The sequence below is a fragment of the Ambystoma mexicanum genome, chromosome 4q (assembly GCF_040938575.1).
Source record: "Ambystoma mexicanum isolate Mex_15411 chromosome 4q, UKY_AmexF1_1, whole genome shotgun sequence".
In the NCBI taxonomy this organism is placed as follows: Eukaryota; Metazoa; Chordata; class Amphibia; order Caudata; family Ambystomatidae; genus Ambystoma; species Ambystoma mexicanum.
The window spans coordinates 348,345,167-348,366,098 of record NC_090928.1 but is presented as its reverse complement, the minus strand read 5'-3'; positions in this window follow the sequence as shown (position 1 = coordinate 348,366,098).

Below are 20,932 nucleotides of genomic sequence, written 5' to 3'. Positions count from 1 at the left end.
GTTAGAATACGCTCACAGGTATCTAACTACCCAAGAGGATGTAAGAATGACACAAATAAATGATTATCACAGATCATTGGAAACAAATGCACAAGTAGAATACGTCTACAGGTATCTAACTGTTATTAAAAATCGGCAGAAAGGCAACAAACATAACATTGGTCAGAAAGATGAAGGAAACACTCAAAGGAAACAAGGAAGTAGTTAGTACCATAGTAAATGAAGGGTTTTTTTAATCCGACAAGGATTTTTTTCCCCAGACCCAAGTATTAGAAAAGCAAGCACAGAAACTGAGAGCAATGCACAGTACGCTGGTTTGTAAACTAAATATGAGGGTAAAAAAAGGTAAACTGTCTATTATGCAATGTAGTACATTTAAAAAAAATGCAAACACTAACATACCTTTTTCTTTTATCACAGAAATGGAAAAGGGATACTTCCACCAAGTACGATAGCCACTTAAAAATTGTATGTGGATTCTGAACAAAGTAAGGAGTAAGTATATTGGCAGTCATTTTCTACACATGCAAATCTACACGTCTAATCTATGGTACTAATATGCTGCAGTGCCTATAGGCTGGCCCTTGCATCTTCGGTGTGTAACCTACCACCTACGCCTTACGACCAAGGTACAAGGAGTATAGTTCCTATCCACAACCATCGCTACACATCAAAACCATGGTCCTTGTAAATAAGCTTCTTATAAATTGACTTTTCGGACCATCGTCTGCAGCCATGAAGCTAAGACACTAGGGCGTCAACACAACTAGCGCATTACACCACATCCATATTGACTTGTAACTCCACTGCTTATGACTTCAGTCTTGGGTGCATGGCCTTTGGGCATGCAGTCATGAGTCTGGGTCCTGGCCAGAAACACCACAGCATATCGGAACCATGGTGCCTTGTCATTTTACTATGTACACACGTGGTTTTGGCCATGCTCCCAAAACGCTACACCCTCCCCACAACCATCTTAATGATGTTGCATACTACAAGTGTACCAATAGCTCTGATATGGTGCAGTAGTTTGTAGCCACTGGATACAGAGGTGATTTTGAGGTCATAGCATTAGGAATGTATGAGTATACAGTATTTCAAATGCATAGTTACTTACAACTGCAGTGCTTATTACTTAGTTTAAGTACTCTGCATCCTGGCCACTACTACCACACCATATGACATCCATAGTGGCATATAACTACACTATGAACAAATGTACTTTTGGGGGCATGGCCTGCGGCCATGCACTCATGACTGCGGACTCTCCACACAGCCACCTGACTGATGTTCAATACTAGGGGTGTCTCTGTAGGTCTGAAATGCTGCACTGTTTGTGGGCAGAGCCTGGAATTTTAGGTGTATTGCCATACATTTCAATATATGGTTGTGAAGTGGCTTATAACTCCAGTGCTTACCAGTTTCCTGTTCAGTGCATGCTTGGGTGTATGGCATACAGCCTGCAACCATGCACCCAAAAGTACACATCTTGTCCACAACTACCGCACTACATGAAACCCATGTGGGCTTAAGTGAAAAGGTTATAGCTTTGTTGTTGGGGGCATGGCCTTCAGCCTTGCACCCAAGAGTGCACACACTCCCCACAACCAGGCAATCGATACGCATTAGTACAAGGGTATCCATGGGTGTGACATGCTGAAGTATTTGTGGTCAGGGCCTAGAGTTTTGGAAGTAAGGCCTTTGGCCAACGGCCATGCATCCAAGACTCTAGGCCCTGGCCACAACCATTGTAGCATGTTTTTTTTCTCAAAAAGTCATTCATCCTTTTTAGGTCAATAAATGAGTACCAACACAGGTTGTGTGATATTTGCATATTTGTTCTATAAAAAAAAGCTTAAGCGTAAGTGCTATGCAATAACATATTATCATTTGGCCTTGGACGTCTGCTTGGATCCACAGTCATTTAGTGTAATTAGGGCAATGCTATTTGATGCCACTTCCTGTTTCATCAAGGGGTGAAAGGTTGTGTTCCATCTCTTCCCGGGATGTCACTTTGGGGTGGGTTCAAATGACATCACTTCCGGTGAGGTCATCAGAGGCCACTTATTTTAGCCGAGCGGTGGGCCACATTTTTTTGGGGTGACCGGTGCCTATTTCTTGTCCCAGTCCGACCCTGGTAAAAGGTGTCCATAGAAAGTACAGCATGAAGACCGACCCCCAATACAAATGCATTGATCACCCATGTCTTACTGCCAGAACCTTTCCCAACGCTCTGTGACACAGCAAAAGAGTTTTATAAATAGAGCATGTGTACGCTGGTTGTTGCTCCGCTTTTGGCAGATCTAAGATCTCGGGCGCATCCAAACAATCTGACGCAGAACACGTCTCGCAGCAGCCAATGGGCAGAGACATTGTGTGTCCGCGGTCATGACGACAGCCCCTTAGCCAATCGGTATCTTGTCCGTGGACCGAACAGGGAAGTGTGACTGCGAAGCAGACATAGATATCACTAATTTTTTCAGACCTACTTTTTGGTAATTTTTATGAAAAGTACTACACGGAAGGTCACCAAATTTACAAAAGCACGCTTTCGGGACCAAGACCCAGCCCCTGCCGCAAATTTGGTGAAAATCCGTCCAGTGGTTTGGCCTGCAGCCGTGCGCAAAGTTTTTCCCCCATTCAGACTATGGGAAAAACAGAAGTTTTGGGACCCCCCCTATAACCTTGCCCCCCCTGAACCAAACCTCAGCAAACTTTGCAAACAAATTCAGAGTGGCCCATTTATTTGTTTTCGGAAAGTTTGGTGAGGATTTGTCCAGGGGAAGCGAAGTTATAAGCTGCCAAAAAGTGTTCTTCCTATGGAAACAGCAACTTAACCATAACTACACGGCCAGAAAAAAACTTTGTTAAAGGGACGTTATGGTTAAGTTTCGGTTTTACTTGGAACCACAACGTTGCTTTAACAAAGTTTTTTACTGAATTTCATAGGTCTTTAGTAGGGCAACTTAACCATAACGTCCGATTAACAACGTTTTTTTACTGAATTTCATAGGTTTTTAGTAGCGTAACTTAACCATAACGTCCCTTTAACAGAGTTATTTTACTGAATTTCAAAGGTTTTTAGTAGCACAACTTAACAGTAATATCTCTGACTTTGTGCACAAGTAACATAGAACATACTGAACCCCCCTCTACTTAATTTGATGTCCGCAGACTCTTCTAATGTCCACGGACATATGCGGACAACAGCACCACTACCCAAAAAGTCTGTGGGGTATGTTTAATTGTTATATCATAACATATGAACATTTTACAAATTCGCAAACCAGCACACATACACATTATATGTAGTAATGCATAAGAAGTGTAACCATATATATAACACATTAACCATTTATTTAAATACAATATGTTCTAAAATGGAATATACCAAAAGAAGAAAGATAGTCTTCCAACATGATTACCTCACAGAAACTCCACAACTAAGAGCAACAGCAGATCTACAGCCCAGTAAGAACACACCTAAGAACACACCTTACCAGAAGCTAGTACGTGTACTGCATTTTACTCATATATTTGTAAACTTTCTGTATTAGATACAAAAAAGTGATATTATGTTTTTTTTCTCACATAAATGTCTAATACTCTGGAGTGGCTAGAGGAGCATTTCCCACACAAGGAAGTGTCTGAAGATTGTGAACCTAATGGTAGACACTTTACTATATAAACCAATTAATAAATATTATTTTATATACATTTAAAATATACATTTTTTTTGTAGAGACCATACAAACATTGAAAATACTAAAGAAAAAGAAGTATTGGATAAGACTCTTCAGCACATAGAAGAAAAAATGGACCTACTCATGGCAAATTTTAACAATTTAAAAAACTTTGTGGAAGATCACTTTCGAAACAAACAACTACATACCATTGTCCCACATGTACCTGTCCCCCCTCACCATATCCCAGTCAATTATCCCCAAACCCTCTGCATGAACCAAAACGTTTTGATGAGACTTCCATCCCTTCTTCACCTCATATAAATCCTATTGAAACCCCCAATTCTCCTGTTTTTGTTTCAGTTTCCACCTCACCTTCTCTGTCATAAATTTAACATCCATATAAAATAAAGTAAAATTATTATATTATGTCCTAATTCATTTCTTGCCTGTTTTTAAAAAGCAGTACAGGTGTCCACGGACAGCGCGGGTGTCCAGAATGTTTGTAAGCAAATGAAAATGGGAGCGTCCTAAGGACACTATATCTGTCCGTAATGTTCGCATGCAAGTTGAAACTGTTCTAAGAACAGAGCTAGTTTTCGGAATGTCCGCAATCAAACTACCACATACGATGTCCTGAAATGTTCGTCAATAAACAAAATGGAGGTGTCCTGAGGACGCTAGACCTGTCCGTATTGATCGCAGGCGAGTTGAAACTGTTCTAAGAACACAGGTAGTATCCTGAAATGTTCATAAATAAACCAAATAGGGGTGTCCTAAGGACGGTATACTTGTCTCTATTGTTCGGAGGCAAGCTGAAACTGTCCTAAGAACACACATCAAGTGTCCCAGATGTTCGCAAATAAACAAAATGGGGTGTTCTGAGGACGCTAGACCTGTCCGTATTGTTTGCAGGCGAGTTGAAACTGTTCTAGGAACACAAGCGGTGTCCTGAAATGTTCGTAAATAACCAAAATGGGTGCATCGTGAGGACGCTATGCTTGTCCGTATTGTTCAGAGCCAAACAGAAAATGTCCTAAGAACAAACGTTGTGACCTGAAATGTTCATAAATAAACGAAATGGGGGTGTCCTGAGGACGCTAGATCTGTCTGTATTCTTCGCAGGCGAGTTGAAACTGTTCTAAGAACACAGGCAGTATCCTGAAATGTTCGTAAATAAACAAAATGAGGGTGTCCTAAGGACGCTATACCTGTCCGTATTGTTCGGAGGCAAGCTGAAACTGTCCTAAGAACACACAGAGTGTCCTAAAATATTCGTAAATAAACAAAATCGGAGTGTCCTGAGGACGCTAGACCTGTTTGTGCAGTTCGTAAGCATATTCAAACTGTTCTCAGAACACATCAAGTGTCCTGGGATGTTCGCAAATAAACAAAAGGGGGTGTCCTGCGGATTCTATGCCTGTCTGTATTGTTCGCAAGTGAGTTAAAACTGTTCTAAGAACAAACGCCTGTCCGTAAGTGTTTGTTTCACTTGTGGCACACTTTTAATTAGTTTCAGGACCCGAACAGTGTCCGTAAAACACTAATGCGCAGTCGCAAAACAGTTTCAGTGCATTTGATGTCCTACGGACACCTGCTCCCTTCGCGGACATGTTCGCGAAGCTATCATATGACCGCACCTACGCTGAGCGTGTGTTCTGACTGCGAACACTGTTCGTGTCCCTGAACAATTTAAAACTAACTTTTCAAGCAATCCAAAATATTTTTCAATAATAACTCACCATGGCATAAGTCCCACATAGTAATCCTGAGTTTCTACATACTTTTTGGGTCTTTTTAAACCTTTTTTTGGTGTTTGATCTGTCCGCGGAGAACATGCATGTCCGCGAACTGCGAACAAGCACCCCTATAAAAGGCCACATCCTAGAGCTCATTCTGATTGTGTTTCTGGCTATTTTACAGAACACAGTGCATTTTCTAGCCAACTTTCCAGATTTTAATCGGAAACCTGATGGCATCCATGGCTGCAGTCTTGCCACCTGGTGCTACATCTGCCTCAGCACCACCCCCACCCCATCCACCACCACCACCTCCCCAAGGGCCCAAAGAGGGGAACAGGAGTGAGGATGCAGAGGAGGATGAAGAGGATGACGAGAGGTAGAGGAACTCCCTACTACCAGCACTAGGCGTGAGTCTTGGATGTGATGGTTATTTACCATTCACGGTAATGTTCCTAAGGCACGTGCGAACCGAGTCACCTGCAAAGAATGCAAAATGGTACTCAGTCGCGGGAGGGCTGGTTCATACAGCTTTGGGACAACTGCCATGAAGCGACACCTAAAGTCATTCCACACTGGGGCCATTCACAAGGTTGTACATTGCGAGGAGCATAGTAGGTTGACTTCCTCTACTTCATCCTCCGTTTCCGATCCTGTCACCACAAGGAACACTCCTGTGGGACAGCATATTCCTCAAACTGCCTCACAGGCCATACGCAATACTGATGACCCTTACCTTTCAAGGGTCACAGTTGTGTGTATGTACTGCGATGCAGTACTCTGCAGGGGGGAGAGACTTCGAAGTGCTTTCGAGGCTCTAGTCTCAAAGCACAAGAAGATCTGCTCACTACCCAAGTAAAAACCACTCTACATCTTCCTCTCTCCACCCGCCCTTGCTTATCCCCATGGTTGGTGTCCCCCCTTACCCTCTTTTTCCCTCCTCTCTTAGTGTGTTGTATATAAAAAACCAAAAAAAATATAAAACAACAAAAATAAAAAAGGCTCTTTTCAGAGCCGCCTTTCACAGTTTAAAAATAGAAATGAAAATGAATGAAGCAGGGCCCTGTGTATTTTTTAGAAGTCCACGGACAGTCCACGAACATCTAAAATTGTGGGGTGCTGCCCTATCATAACCATTGCAGTTTTGTCTGAGAGGATGTGCTGGCTCTGAAAAGAGCCTTTTGGTGGTGTTTGTGTTTGAAAAATTTAAAATGCTCAACACCTACTACAAAATGGATGCTGTAATTCCAAAAAAGGTTGCAACTCATTTTGTATTTTCTCTGAAAAATCTGATTGTCAGCATAAGTAAGATGGACTCCATCTGTGCAAAAAATGAATGTGCTACGAAACATAATATTTTCATTGTGCAAAATCTCTTAGAAAGGCACAAACAGCCTTATTTACATTGTGCCTTGCTTTCTCCATTTGTGGACCAAATGAAGAAGAACAAAGCCACATTTGTCTCTGTGCAATCCATGAAAATATTACTTGAGAATTTGAAAACATATCCATGACCTTCCCAAGTCCTTCTTTCATTGCAAATTGCAAGACATTCCTAAACTGTTCCCTCCACAATGAATTACAATTATGTCTGGATTTTGCTCTGTCTCCAAAGTAGAACAGAGAGGTAGCAAGTCCAACCACTTAATTCCACATACTCCATGCCAGTGCACATCCACATGAATGAATCCAAGATCTACAGCTACTCCACAGCTTCCTGCATGCACCTTCAACCAATGTATCCACGAGTCTCCCAAAATCCAAACAATCGGTTTTCTGAAACACACAGCCATAGCTATCTGTTCTTCTCTCAGCAAAAAGAGTATATGAGAAACTCTCTCCTGGCACAACACACCCACTAAACTTTATTGACCAATCCCTTGGTCTGCTCATTCTCATTTGCATGCCTCCCCACCCCAAAATCCCCGGATTTAACACGCGATGTCCGCAGACTTCCTCCATGTCCGTGGACATATCGTATCATGGACAGTCCTTCTACCATTTTCATTTCACTTCTGTGCTATTCCCTCATTGGATATAGCTAAGAAGTCACTCGACCATCCACCAATCACATCCAACATCAAACTGCATCATCATAGACCAGCACTTCAAATGTACTGTTAATCTCTCTGAGTACAAGTGTCATATCATTGGAAAGCACCTTCTACAAGAAATACTGTACAAGTCTCCAAGATTTCTACTTGCAGCTGCATGCATATCCATATGCATGAACACAAACTACAGGTATGCATATTTTCTGTATAGTACATGTACAATTCTTACGCATTCATATAAACAGATTAACTGACTTTTAGCTTGTATAATCTATAAAATTAACTTACTGTCATTTTTTCCATCTCCTATAATCAACTGTCACTTCCAAACCTATCTGCTATTCAATTTCTTTTTACACACACATTTGCAAAACATGTTGAACTAACATATTTAAAGTACAATGTACAGAGTTAACATATTCTAACAAAATTGCATGCACACAGTATGTTCAGATATCAAACAACAATACATGGGCACTGAGGCACTGTTACTTGCAAGAGCTTAGTTACAGGAATAGTGGCATTCAGTGGTACACTATGAATTCCACAAGGCATAGAAGTTATATTTTGGTTGGTACAGTTAGTCATTACAATGCAGCTTATGAATTAAGAACATACGATATGTATTCAACTGATGCGACGCATCTTGTGAATAAGATAGTTTTCATGGTTTTGCGGAAGGCGCTGAGGGTCAATGTCAATAAAAAAATCAATGTCTACATTAAAAACAGTGCTATATACAAACAAAATTACTAATTTGTTTCCTTTACAATTGCAGTGAAGACCATTCTCCTGAAAAGAAGCAGCCGAGTTTGAAGTACAAAGAACAACTAAGAAGAAACCTGCTCATTCCAGAAAAAAAGTAAGTTGAATACCACCATAATATTTGTGCTATTACTCAAAAACACTGTAAAGTTAATTCATGCTATTTCTACCCCTAAAAATAGAGATTGTGCACCATTCTATCCACAAATCCCCATTTCTTAAACAGAGATTTACAAGCAGATGGGCGCACAAATTCCTATTTTTCGGCACACAAATGATCCAACTCAGCCCCTAGAATTTTGATATTATAGAACAAACAACTGTTTTAATTGTACATAATTAGATTTACTATTTGTACTTCTCCACACCACTAGCTTACTTTCTACTGTCATCTGAACCCCAGTTTAGTCGCACATAAATTCAAGAATACACATCCCAACGAGTAGTAGTTGGCCAATGCATAATCACACATCATCTCATACATCTTTATCATCTTACTCAGGCACACATGCACACAGCACACATACATTGCAGAACACCCCAACCCATACCTTCTTATTTTTTTTCAACAGACCCTAAAGAATGCCTACCAAAAATCAAGTACGTAGAAAGCAACGCAGAAGCAGAGCAAATGAAAATAGAAGTGTCCAAAATAAGCATCCATCTCTAGCAGAATTTGTAAAAAAAGTTCAAACAAAGCAGCTAGTACAGTCATTTAGCGAAACAAAACAAGCTTCAAGTACAGAAACTTTGCCTCCACTATCAAAATGTAAAACGAACCAGAAAACAATTAACACAAATTCAGCTACCACTACAGATAAAACTGCTCCTATAAATCTTGATATAGTGCAAACTAAGCATACCAAAAAAAGTATTTTAGCAAAAATGGTCCGTCACAGAGTCCTTCAAAATCTCATAAAAACATGAGAGAAATCAGGCACAACCGTTAAAACCTATCGTAGGAAATTAATCTTAGAAGCATTGATAGACAGTGCAATCCTTCTCAAAAGAAAATTATTTATTTTAGTGTTAAACAAAATGAAGCCACTAACAAAACTATTGACTAAATTACAAAAAAGACTTCTCAATAAACAAAATGTCAACAGAAAGAACTTCTTAAGTATCTGTGGAGGTGAGTGGAGTCACACTACAAGCACAGAACCGTGTTTTAATGAAGAAGCATACAAAGAAAAGCAAACACATAAAATTGCCATACATAGCAGTGGACGAGGTTATGAAAAAGTTAATAATACCAAAATGGAACAAGAAATACTGCTTACAAAAATATCCCCAGAAAACTTAGAATTACCTCTCCATTCAACTGAATCAGACGTCTAGTATACATATGGCCATGCACGTCAATGTGTAACATTCCCAAAAAATCTTTCAAGTCTTTACACCAATTCCTGAATCAATATGTGAAAGGCAAAGACAAAATCAAAATTAAACTACTGCAAAATATGGATACCTGTCCAGTGCGCAAGTACACAGGACTACAAGGACTTTCATTGGCCTGCATTTCAGGACCTACTTGCAAAACCACCTTCCATTATATCAAAATGATATCAACACATCATTCAACTATACACAATCTAGTCTATAAACTGTATTATGCTAAAAGTCCAGCTTTAGCACTAGCCAATTTAAATAACATTCTTCTACATGGTACAGCAAAAGACCTACTTGAAGAAATCGACTATATCCAGAAAAAATATTTTGGAAGTGAAAGCCACTTACAGAATGAAATAGCTTTAAAGCAAATTAGCAACAATTCTATGCATGGCAACCTTCTACTACATACATACAAAAAAGAAATAGTGAAATTTAAAAGTACATCTCCTGACGTACCAAACCATGTGTGTGTATGTTGCTGTAGAACTTTTTATAAAAGTAACACAAAAACTGCAGACCTAACATACAATATAGAAGACAATGAAGATTCTAAATGGTTTGAATTAGCTCTCTACCTTGTAGCAGAAAACAAATACGAAATAACTGACCCCTTAATACTTTGCAGTTACTGCACTACAAAACTTGACAACAACCAAACTCCTTCACGTGCTGTCACAAATAATTTGGAATTATTTTCACTACCAAGACCCCTACAACAACTCAATTAATATGAGAGCATCATAATTCAAACAGTGCATCCCTTTCAAGCAATAATACGCCTTCAACCAAAAACAACAAAATTACCTCCCTCTGAATTAGTGAAAGGTATTCGTGGAAAAGTAGTGTATTTACCATTAGATCTAAAACAAAATGTGCACACTCTAGGAGTGCAACGTCCCATGGAGCAATCTTTAATTATCTTAGTAAATGGTGTATCTACAAAAGACAAACATTTTTGGCAACAACTTGTAGATTTACATAAAGTTAGACAAGCCTTGCAATATCTAAAGACAATAATGAATACTACAAAGAAATTAATATTGAAGAAAACTTGAAGGATACCACTGAAATAATTCAAGAGACACAAGAAGCTGGTCAATTTGAGCTCCTAGATCCTGCTACAATATCCAGTTCTTTAGACCATTATACAATTCATCCATTGCACTCTAATGACACTGTAGAAGATGCACTAGAAACGTACCAAATGCGTCAAACTAAAGGATCACCAATCAGCATATGGGAAAAAGTATAGAAGCACGTGCTTTTCCCCTACTCTTTACTATTGGCAAAGGAGGAAGGTACGATGAAAGACCTATTCAAATAACAGCATCAGAATACAACTCATTACGGTTGTATTGTGAAGATCCCAGATTTAGACAAAATGTGGAATACATATTCCACCTACTCTTTGAAAGTGAACTAGCAACTTTATGTTATGGAGTTGCTCACACATTAAAATCAGGATCCCACATTCACAATATGTCAGCTGCACAATTATTACAAAAAGTGCAACAAAAAGATGAGGTTTTAAAATCAAATATTACAAATCTATTATGCGTGGTACAAAAGAGTACTGGTTTCGACGTCATGGAGATATATGTTGTATGATAAGAAATCTTGGCCCACCCACTTGGTTTGTTACATTAAGTTGTGCAGAATATGCGTGGGAAGATTTACATGATTTCCTACGCATATCAAACAAAAACAAAACAAACATAGATATATTAACACCTGGAGAACATTGTTCTCTAGATCTTGTTAATGTTTCAAGATATTTTCACCATCGCTTCATTGCTATGCTACACTTTATTTGTAATAAAACTGCTCCTCCCCTCGGAGAAGTGTAACACTTCTTTTGGAGAAAAGAATACATAGCCAGAGGAGCACCACATATCCACATGCTTTTATGGATTAAAGATGCTCCTAAATTTGGTCAAGACAATGACGCCACTGTGTTACAGTTTATTGAAAAATATGTCACTTGTGAAATTCCATCAGAAGCAACAAATAGTGATCTTCATGCACACATTTTACAATTTCAAAGACACAAATGTTGCAAATATTGTCGCAAATACAAAAACAAAGGGAAATACTGCACCAAATGTTGCTTTGGTTTCCATTGACCGATTACAAAAACAGGTCAAGTGAACAACTTCATGTCTTCAGTTAGACATAGTGTTAAAGGTAAATCACCTAAAAATACATATTACATAAAAAAAGAACAGAAGAAGAAAAATATATCAATGATTACAATGCAATCATTGCCCATTTATGGAATGCAAACATAGATGTGCAGTACATTGCAGACAATTACACTGCAGTTGCACGATATGTTACAGCATACTTAACCAAAGCAGAAAAAACAGAGCTCCAAGACCTCTGGAATGACCGTCATCAGACAAAACACTGTCTCAGAAATTACACAGTTTGGGCATAAAAATGCTCTCCCATGGAGAATGTGGTTCCTATGAAGCAGCAGATAGTTCAACTAGTACTCCTTTGTTTGGAAAATCTGAAAATATAGTATGGCTAAGTCTTGCTAAATCTAGAAAAAGAGTTCTAAAATCATATGAAGATATAGAAACAATATCCAAACATGATCCCAACAGCCAAGACATTTTAAAAAACAACTGGCCACATACTACCCAAACAGAAGTACCACTTTGGAAACCATGTGTCTATACCACATAGCCCAAAACTTCACATACAAAAATAATATAAAACCTGATGAAAAAAAGGTAAATACAGAGTGACAAATTGTGAAGGCAGCTTAGTAAAACTCACCAAACTAAATTTAATAATCATATGAAATTGTCATTAAAGACTCCTCAACATAAGGAACTATATTACATGTCCCTGCTACAACTTTTTAAACCATGGAGACAAGAAGAATACATACTAGATAACTATGACTCCTATGAAGACGCTTTTAAAGAAAATGAAAGCACTATAACTGATGTAAACTTTACACAGTACAAAACAATGTTGCACAATGAACAGCAACACAAAGAAGAACTCCAGGCCCAACTATATAAGGACACTCCTGACAGTAGTAAACCTTCTGTAACAGGAAGCCAAGAACCACTGGGAGAGCCACTAATAACAAATGAGGCAGAATTAGCTATGACAGAAGTAGAAAACACCATGTGTCAGTATGCAGCTAAAGAAGACTTAACTATACTACAATCAAAACTAAACAATGAGCAACGTAGCATTTTTGAAGACGTAACAAAAGAAATTGCACATGGTGTACAACATGAAAACAAAGAATGCACCTGCCAAAATTACAAACCTATACTACTGTACGTCAGTGGTGAAGCTGGTTCTGGCAAAACATTCTTAATCAAAATCATCAGAAAATATCTTCAACAATTGAAAAAACAACAAACTATCAGCTGTGGTCACTGCCCCCACAGGTTTAGCTGCCTACAAAATAGGCGGTGTCACTTTACACCGATTACTACTCCTGCCAGTAGAACACCAAAACAAATTAGACTATTACAAACTTTCTACAGAAGCTGCAATGGAACTATGCAAAGTATTAAAACAAATGAAAATGCTACTAATAGATGAAGTGAGCATGGTCTCCAACCTGATGTTAGCTTTGATTCACCTCAGATTACAAGAAGTACTCAAAACAAACTATGAAGAGCTCTTTGGAGGAAAACACATTATTGTTTTCAGAGATCTTCTTCAATTGACACCAGTGAAAGGTGAGCCTATTTGTAAAACCTTAGGACACAAACTCTGCCATAAAACGGTTGGCAGCATTGGAAATGTCAACCTTTGGCAACATTTCCAATACAGAGAATTTATAGAAAAATGCGGCAATCTGCAGATCTCACTTATGCCAACATCTTTAAAAGTATTAGAGTTGGTATATTATCTCAAGAAGCACAAGCAATATTGAAAACCCGGCACATTCATGCACTTTATGGTGATAATGCATGTGCTACGGATGTTATGGAACAATTAGTCCACATAAATGTCAATTGTATGGCCTGAATGCCAACTCATGCAAGCTGTTTCAAATTCAATGAAACAATGTTAAAAAAAGAAATGCAACAAATAATTGAAATTAGCGCCACAGACAAACTAGACATACATGGTATGACATTACCCATGTGTGAACAAGCCACAACGATAATAAAAATAGTTTAGAAAATTCAATCTCCAACACAGCTGGATTGGAAAAAATATTAAAATTATCCTTAAATTGCAGAGTAATGCTTAAACGTAACCTTGACGTGGATCAAGGACTATTTAATGGAGTACTGGGTATAGTTGTTGGCTTTCAAACATACCCACATGACAACAACATTCAGTTTGTCAATATTCTCTTTGACAAACTTTCAGAAGTGAAAAGGATAGGACGCTCAACTGCTTGATTCCTTCTCTTCAAAGACATGTATGTACCCAGAGAACAATTTTCTCTAACTCTTGCATACGCAGTCACCATTCATAAATCACAAGGTTTTACCCTAGACAAAGCTTGATAGACATTGGTAACACAGTCTTTAAAGAAGGCATGAGCTACGTAGCACTATCACGCTTATGTACACTTGACGGTCTATTTCTAATCAACTTTGATGCAAGAAAAGTAAACGCTGATATTACTTGCATTTCAGAATACAATAAACTTCGTTCACTATACACCCCCATCTAAAAACATATCCTATTCCACAAAAAGTAAAATGTTCTAAAAGAAAACTAAATGAAACAGAAATGCAACAGGATGTCACTGCAAATTCTCCAAAGAGATTAAAAGAAACTAATACTTTATCAAGTACCACAATCTATTAAGAACCTATTAGGGAAAGTAAACCAGGTATTTCTTCAAAGAAGGAAGACAAACTCCAAAAAAAGCACTCAGATACAGAACTACCTGGTCCATTTAAACTTTCAAATGTAATTGGTGTAAGTTGCTACGCAAATGTGGCAATGAATATTCTATTTCAATTACCACCAATAGTTGACAACATTTACTTACACAGTACAGACCAATTGTGTTTGCAAATGTTAGTACTTCATAGAAACGCAACAAACAATCCTGACAACACGTATAGTGTTTATGGAATAAGACAACAATTGGACTACTGTGCTGGAATGGTGAAATTCACTATAAACTCACAGGAAGATCCACAAGAATTTCTAATGTACTTACTACAAGTACTGGAAAACAAAAACATACCTATAAATGAAATCTTCCAGATTTCATACATGTGGAAACATACATGCACTCTGTGCAGCAAAGTGACACAAGAACAAACCCCTAATGAGTGCCTTGTGTATGTATCAATACCTAATTGTGAATCCGTTCCATTTCAGCAACTTGTACAAAATGCAAACCAAGGTAGATTATGTTTTACCTGCAATTCGGATAATCGCTCCACCTTACTAATACAAACACATTGTAAATACGTAATACTAATGCTTCTATGTTACAATGCAGATGGTACCAAAAACAACTGTAAACTGACTGGATTCACACATGGTCAATTATCACTTGGTAAAAAAACCTTCACAACAATAGGTATAATCTACTACACAGGAGCCACAACCAATGCAGGTCACTATACTGCATATATAAAAAAAAAATATGTGGATGGTTTGAATGTAATGATAGTACCATTACTCTAAAGCAGAGATTAACTGCAAATCTTACAAACGCATATTTAATGTTCTTAAAACCAAAACAGCTATATAACTGCCCCAAGATTCTACAACAACTAAACAGATAAATGAATACCACTAAATTATATCAAACAATAAACACTTAGAATACGCCAACTGGTATCTAACTACCCCAACATTTTACAATATCCAAATAGGTAAATCAATACCACTTTATTATAACAAAGAATAGACTGTTAAATATGTCAACAGGTATCTAACTGCTCCAAAAATCTGCAACAAGCCAATATATAAAGCGTTAGCCAGAAACAACAAGTGAACACTGAAAACAAACAAACAAACAAATAGACTGTAGCATAACAAAAAAAAGTGTTTTTTTAAATCCAACATGGATTTTTTTTTCTCCCACAGAAGAAATGATTTTAGCAACAAACACAGAAACTGAGCAAATTGCACACTACACTGGTTTGTAATCTACTAAATATGAGGATAAAAAAAATGTTGATTATTCAATGTTATTAATCTTTACAAAATACCAATACTAATATGATCTTTTCTTTTATCACAGAAATGAACAAGAAATACATGTACTCCAGTTACTAAACCAAACAGTAAGTATATTATATTAAGTACAACCATCACAGCAAATCACACCCATAGTGATTTATAATTTTGGTGCTTATAAATTTGGTCTGGTCCATGCACCCAAGACTATAGGCCCTGCCCACAACCACCACAGCATATCACATCCATAGTGGCTTATAACTTTGTTGCTTATAAATTAGTTCTTCGATCCCAAAATTATAAGCCACTATGGGTGTGATATGCTGCGATGGTTGTGGCCAGGGCATAGAGTCTTGGGTGCATGGCCGTATGGCCATGCTCCCAAGACTCTATGCCCTGGCCACAACCACCACAGCATATCACACCCATAGAGTCAAACATTTTAACTGTGCCATATTGGCACTTTTAATGTCCGCGGACATGATGAGTATTCTTAGAACAGTTTCAACTTGCCTATGAACTGTACGGACAGGCATAGCGTCCTCAGGACACCACATTTTGTTAATTTATTTACATCCCAGGACACATAATGTGTTCTAAGAACACTTTCATCTTGCCAGCGAACAATACGGAGAGCGTCCTCAGGACACCCCCATTTCGTCTATTGACGAACATTTCAGGACACTGCATGTATTATTAGAACAGTTTCAACTTGCCTGCGAACAAAACGGACAGGCATACCATCCTCAGGACACACCCATTTCGTTTATTTTCGAACATTTCAGGACACCGCGAGTGTTCTTAGAACAGTTTCAACTTGCATGCAAACAATACGTACAGGCGTAGTGTCCTCTGAACACCCCCATTTCTTTTATTTACAAACATCCCAGGACACTTCATGTGTTCTTAGAACAATTTTAACTTGCTTGTGAACATGGGTTCTTAGAACAATTTAAACTTGCTTGCGAACAGTACGGAGAGGCATACTGTCCTCAGGACACCCCCATTTTGTTTATTGACAAACATCCCTAGGCACATGATGTGTTCTTAGAACACATTCAACTTGCCTGCGAACAAAATGGACAGATTACCGTCCTCAGAACACACCCATTTCGTTTATTTTTGAACATTTCAGGACACCGCGAGTGTTCTTAGAACACTTTCAGCTTGCTTGCGAACAATACGTACAGGCGTAGTGTCCTCAGAACACCCCCATTTCATTTATTCACAAACATCCCAAGACATTTCATTTGTTCTTAGAACAATTTGAACTTGCTTGTGAACAGTACGGACAGGCATACCGTCCTCAGGACACCCCCATTTTGTTTATTGACGAACATCCCAGGACACATGATGTGTTCTTAGAACAGATTCAACTTGCATTTGAACAAAACGGACAGGCTTACCGCCCTCAGAACACCCATTTCGTTTATTTTCAAACATTTCAGGACACAGCGAGTGTTCTAAGAACACTTTCAGCTTGCTTGCGAACAATACGTACAGGTGTAGTGTCCTCAGAACACACCCATTTAGTTTATTTAGAACATTTCAGAACATCTGCGTTGTCTGCGGACAAAGTGAACACAACAGGGGGGGCTACCACCTAAATAAATACAATATTTAACCCATCTCTTACTCCCCCGCCCTCCCCAAACTCTTTTACACACCAATACACTCTACTAAATAGTATTTTTTCCAACAAATTCCACCGTGCTGTCCGCGGACGTCCACGAATCCAAGATGGCGGGCGTTCCTGAAAATCTGACGCGCTTCACACTCTTCACCGTCCAATCAGCGAACACGTTGCATGTCCGAGGACATGGCGCAAGCCGGTTGGCCGATCAGGACACTGTCCGCGGAGCGAAAAGGGCAGTGTGTCCATGGACCGAACATAGATAGCACTAATTTTTTGCGACATACTTTTTGGTCATTTTTTAAAAAACTACTGGATGTATTTTCACCAAATTTGCAAAAGCATGCTTTCGGGACCAAGCCGCTGCTCCTGGTCCAAATTTGGTGAAAATCGGTGCAGCGGTTTGGCATGTAGGCGTGAGCAAACTTTTTTCCCCATTCAGTCTATGGGAAAAAAAGAAGTTTTGAGACCCCCACTATAACTTTGGCCCCACTGGACCAAACCTCACCAAACTTTGCAGTGACCCACATGCTTTTTTTGCAAAGTTTGGTGAGGATTCTTCCAGGGAGAGCAAAGTTATAAGCCACCCAAAAAGGGCTCTTCCTATGGAAACAGCAACTTAACCATAACTACACAGCGTATTCAGAAACGGGGAAAGGGATTCCATCTCTCCCGGGGGGGATAGCTCTCACATCAGTGGAGAAAAAACGCCAGTAAAGATACTTTCCTTCAATCAAAAAAGAATCAAGACGAATAAGGTATAGAATCCTTGCAGTATCCAGTTTTATTGGGAATCAGTCAACAGTTAAAAAAGCACAGTACAACACATTTTACAGCTGCCTTGCTGCTTGTTCACGTATATATATTTGTTCTGTTTTTTTTTGTCTCTGTCTATCACCCACTTTCTCACACCTTCATAAACTGATCTCTGCTTGTTCTCATCTTTGTGCTATTCTAAGAACTTTACTGTATCTTTCTTCACCCACTACAGGGAAAATCCCAAAGTGCTTTTTCAATGTCTCAACCCTATTACCTCTAAGTGTCACTTATGGTAGGCCAATCTGAACTCTGATATGCTCTCTGTTATTGCTGCTCTGCCATAGCTGGCCACATGTCTCATTGGGTTGACCGCTCGCTGCTGCGATGTATGTGTGATCTACAGGTCACAGGGTTGAATCCTGGCAAGGCCAACTCAGCTTTTCATCTTTCCGAGGTTTATAAATGAGTACCAAATTCGGTTGGGATGATAAATGTATGTAAATATGTTCTCTGTACAGTGCTTTGGCAAAATCGCTATATAAATCACAAATCATGACCAATAGGTGTGGGTGGAGCTTCTGAAATGTATTCCAAGAACACCACTTTGAGGCACTTCCCTGATTCCAGGCTTCAGTCACCTGCGGTCCTCTTCACTTCTGTGCTGGTCCTTTAGCTCCTCCCTGCCATGCAATACTCTTGTTTCTCAGCCATTGTGGGCTGCATCCCTTCAGATCAGGCCTTGCCCCTAACCTATGTCTTTGGATAAGATCTCCCAGTTGCACTGTCCTAGATTTTCTGACTAGATCTTTTCTTACCTCTGCCAATGTTTCACTTCTGCTTCCACTGATTTCTAGATCTCCCCTCAACCTCCTTTTGTTCATCCTAGAACAATATTCTGTTCTTCAAATGTAACCAGTGGTTGAAGAGGGCAGGAGTGGTTGGGAGCGGGGCTCCTATACTTTTTTTAATTAGGTTTTACCCTTGATATACTTTTATGTTACAAAGGAACCATTCCAGAATGTGTTTTTTTTTAAATAAAAGTATAGGAAGAATTTGAAACCTGCATTTCACTGCACTGAACATTCCTTTAACAGCAGGTACAGTTGTTTGAGGGTTTGGGTTGCGTGTGGCAAGGGCATGATGATGTGGTTTGGGGAAGGGACGGCAACCCATCAGGGAACATAGTTCCACTTCTTCTTTTTGTAGACTTCAACCTCTGTTTTTAACTGCCACATCCTGCTCTTTGCCTCAAATCTGCACCTGTGTTTACCTCCATTTTTCATGATCCACCTCATTTTTCTAATTTCTATGGCGGAGTTGGGGAGTAAGGCTGATATAACACGTCCTTTTCCATTCCTGCTCCACAATAAAAATACCGCTGCATTAATGCCAGCATGCATTTTCATGCTACAGTAAATACAAAGGATTGCCATTTAATGTTCCTGTAATTGCCACCTCCTAATAGCAGGCAAGTTTTATGGCAATCTATTGAAAATGCTGTCTGCAAAGTGTACTTTGTAAATGGCATCTACACTTCTCCACCACATGGTAGAAAAGTGAAGAGTAAAGGCAGAAATCACCTTTGTTTACTCCTCACTTTTCCTCTTCTGGGTGGAAAGAAGGACAATTCCACTTAAGAGGCCTTTCACCCAAATTCTATTTTAAAAAGAGGCAGTCCACTTCCTGCTATTACAGAGGGACATCAACATGGTACAGCAATGGAGATCTGGTGACATCAACACATAGACGGTCGGAGTCTCAAAAAAGAAGGTAGAGCACAGATAGTTTAAGCAATGTTGATTATTAAGGACTCCTTTCTGAGCAGCATGAAGACTGAAAAGCTTCAAAACAATAGTAGGTAAGGTTGCTCAAGGTGAGAAACCTGATCAACGAGGCACTCCTGGATGTCATTAACAGTAACAAAGATAACAAGCTCAAGGTTCTCAGGAATAAGGAACAAATTGCATCACAACCAAAGGGCAGGAAGAATGCTGTCCTGAATACCCCTCACCTGGACCGTTTTTACCGCTGACCATATTGCCTGCATGGGTGAGCATTCCAATTAGCATGACACCTGAGTTTAAGACCACATAACTCACACAAATGGAGCTGGCATTCCAGCATGCACAGCTGGCAGAACAGATACGCGAGATTGGCAGTAAAGGAGAAGGACAGAGCCCAAAAGAAGGGCATAGTCCATCAATACAGGTAACAGAAGAGATCCTCCTTCCAATCAAAGTCTGTGGAAAAGGTTTCTGCCTCTCTTTTACTGTTGAATTTGAAGAAATTAGCCAAATACATTGGTAAACCCAATGCACTCCAGAACAGTTTCTTGGAGAAATGCAGAACTTATTTGATGGCCTGGTCCTTAACGTCTTACAAAATCAGGCATGATGGAAGGATCAGTCCCCTTTGATTTTTGCATGTGCCAACCTCTCTGTTTGTTTGACTGTGTGAATAGGGCCAGAATAAGGAATAAACTGCCAATGCGGGGGAGATTATAACAATTATTGATGGAATTTCACTCTGGTACTACAATCCAAGTCAGGCTTAATCATGCCGGAAATTTGGGGGCATCAGTAAATACCCTTGTAGGTTCACAACAGGGCTGTGTTTTAGCTCCCTTCCTTTTTAATCCCTATTTATCAGATTTGCATGATATATTAGTTTCATGCAGATTATTTCCCCCAAAATAGGATCATTTGACATTCTAACCCTACTATATGTGGATGACATTATCTTGTTGGATAAAACACTGGCCGGGTTGCA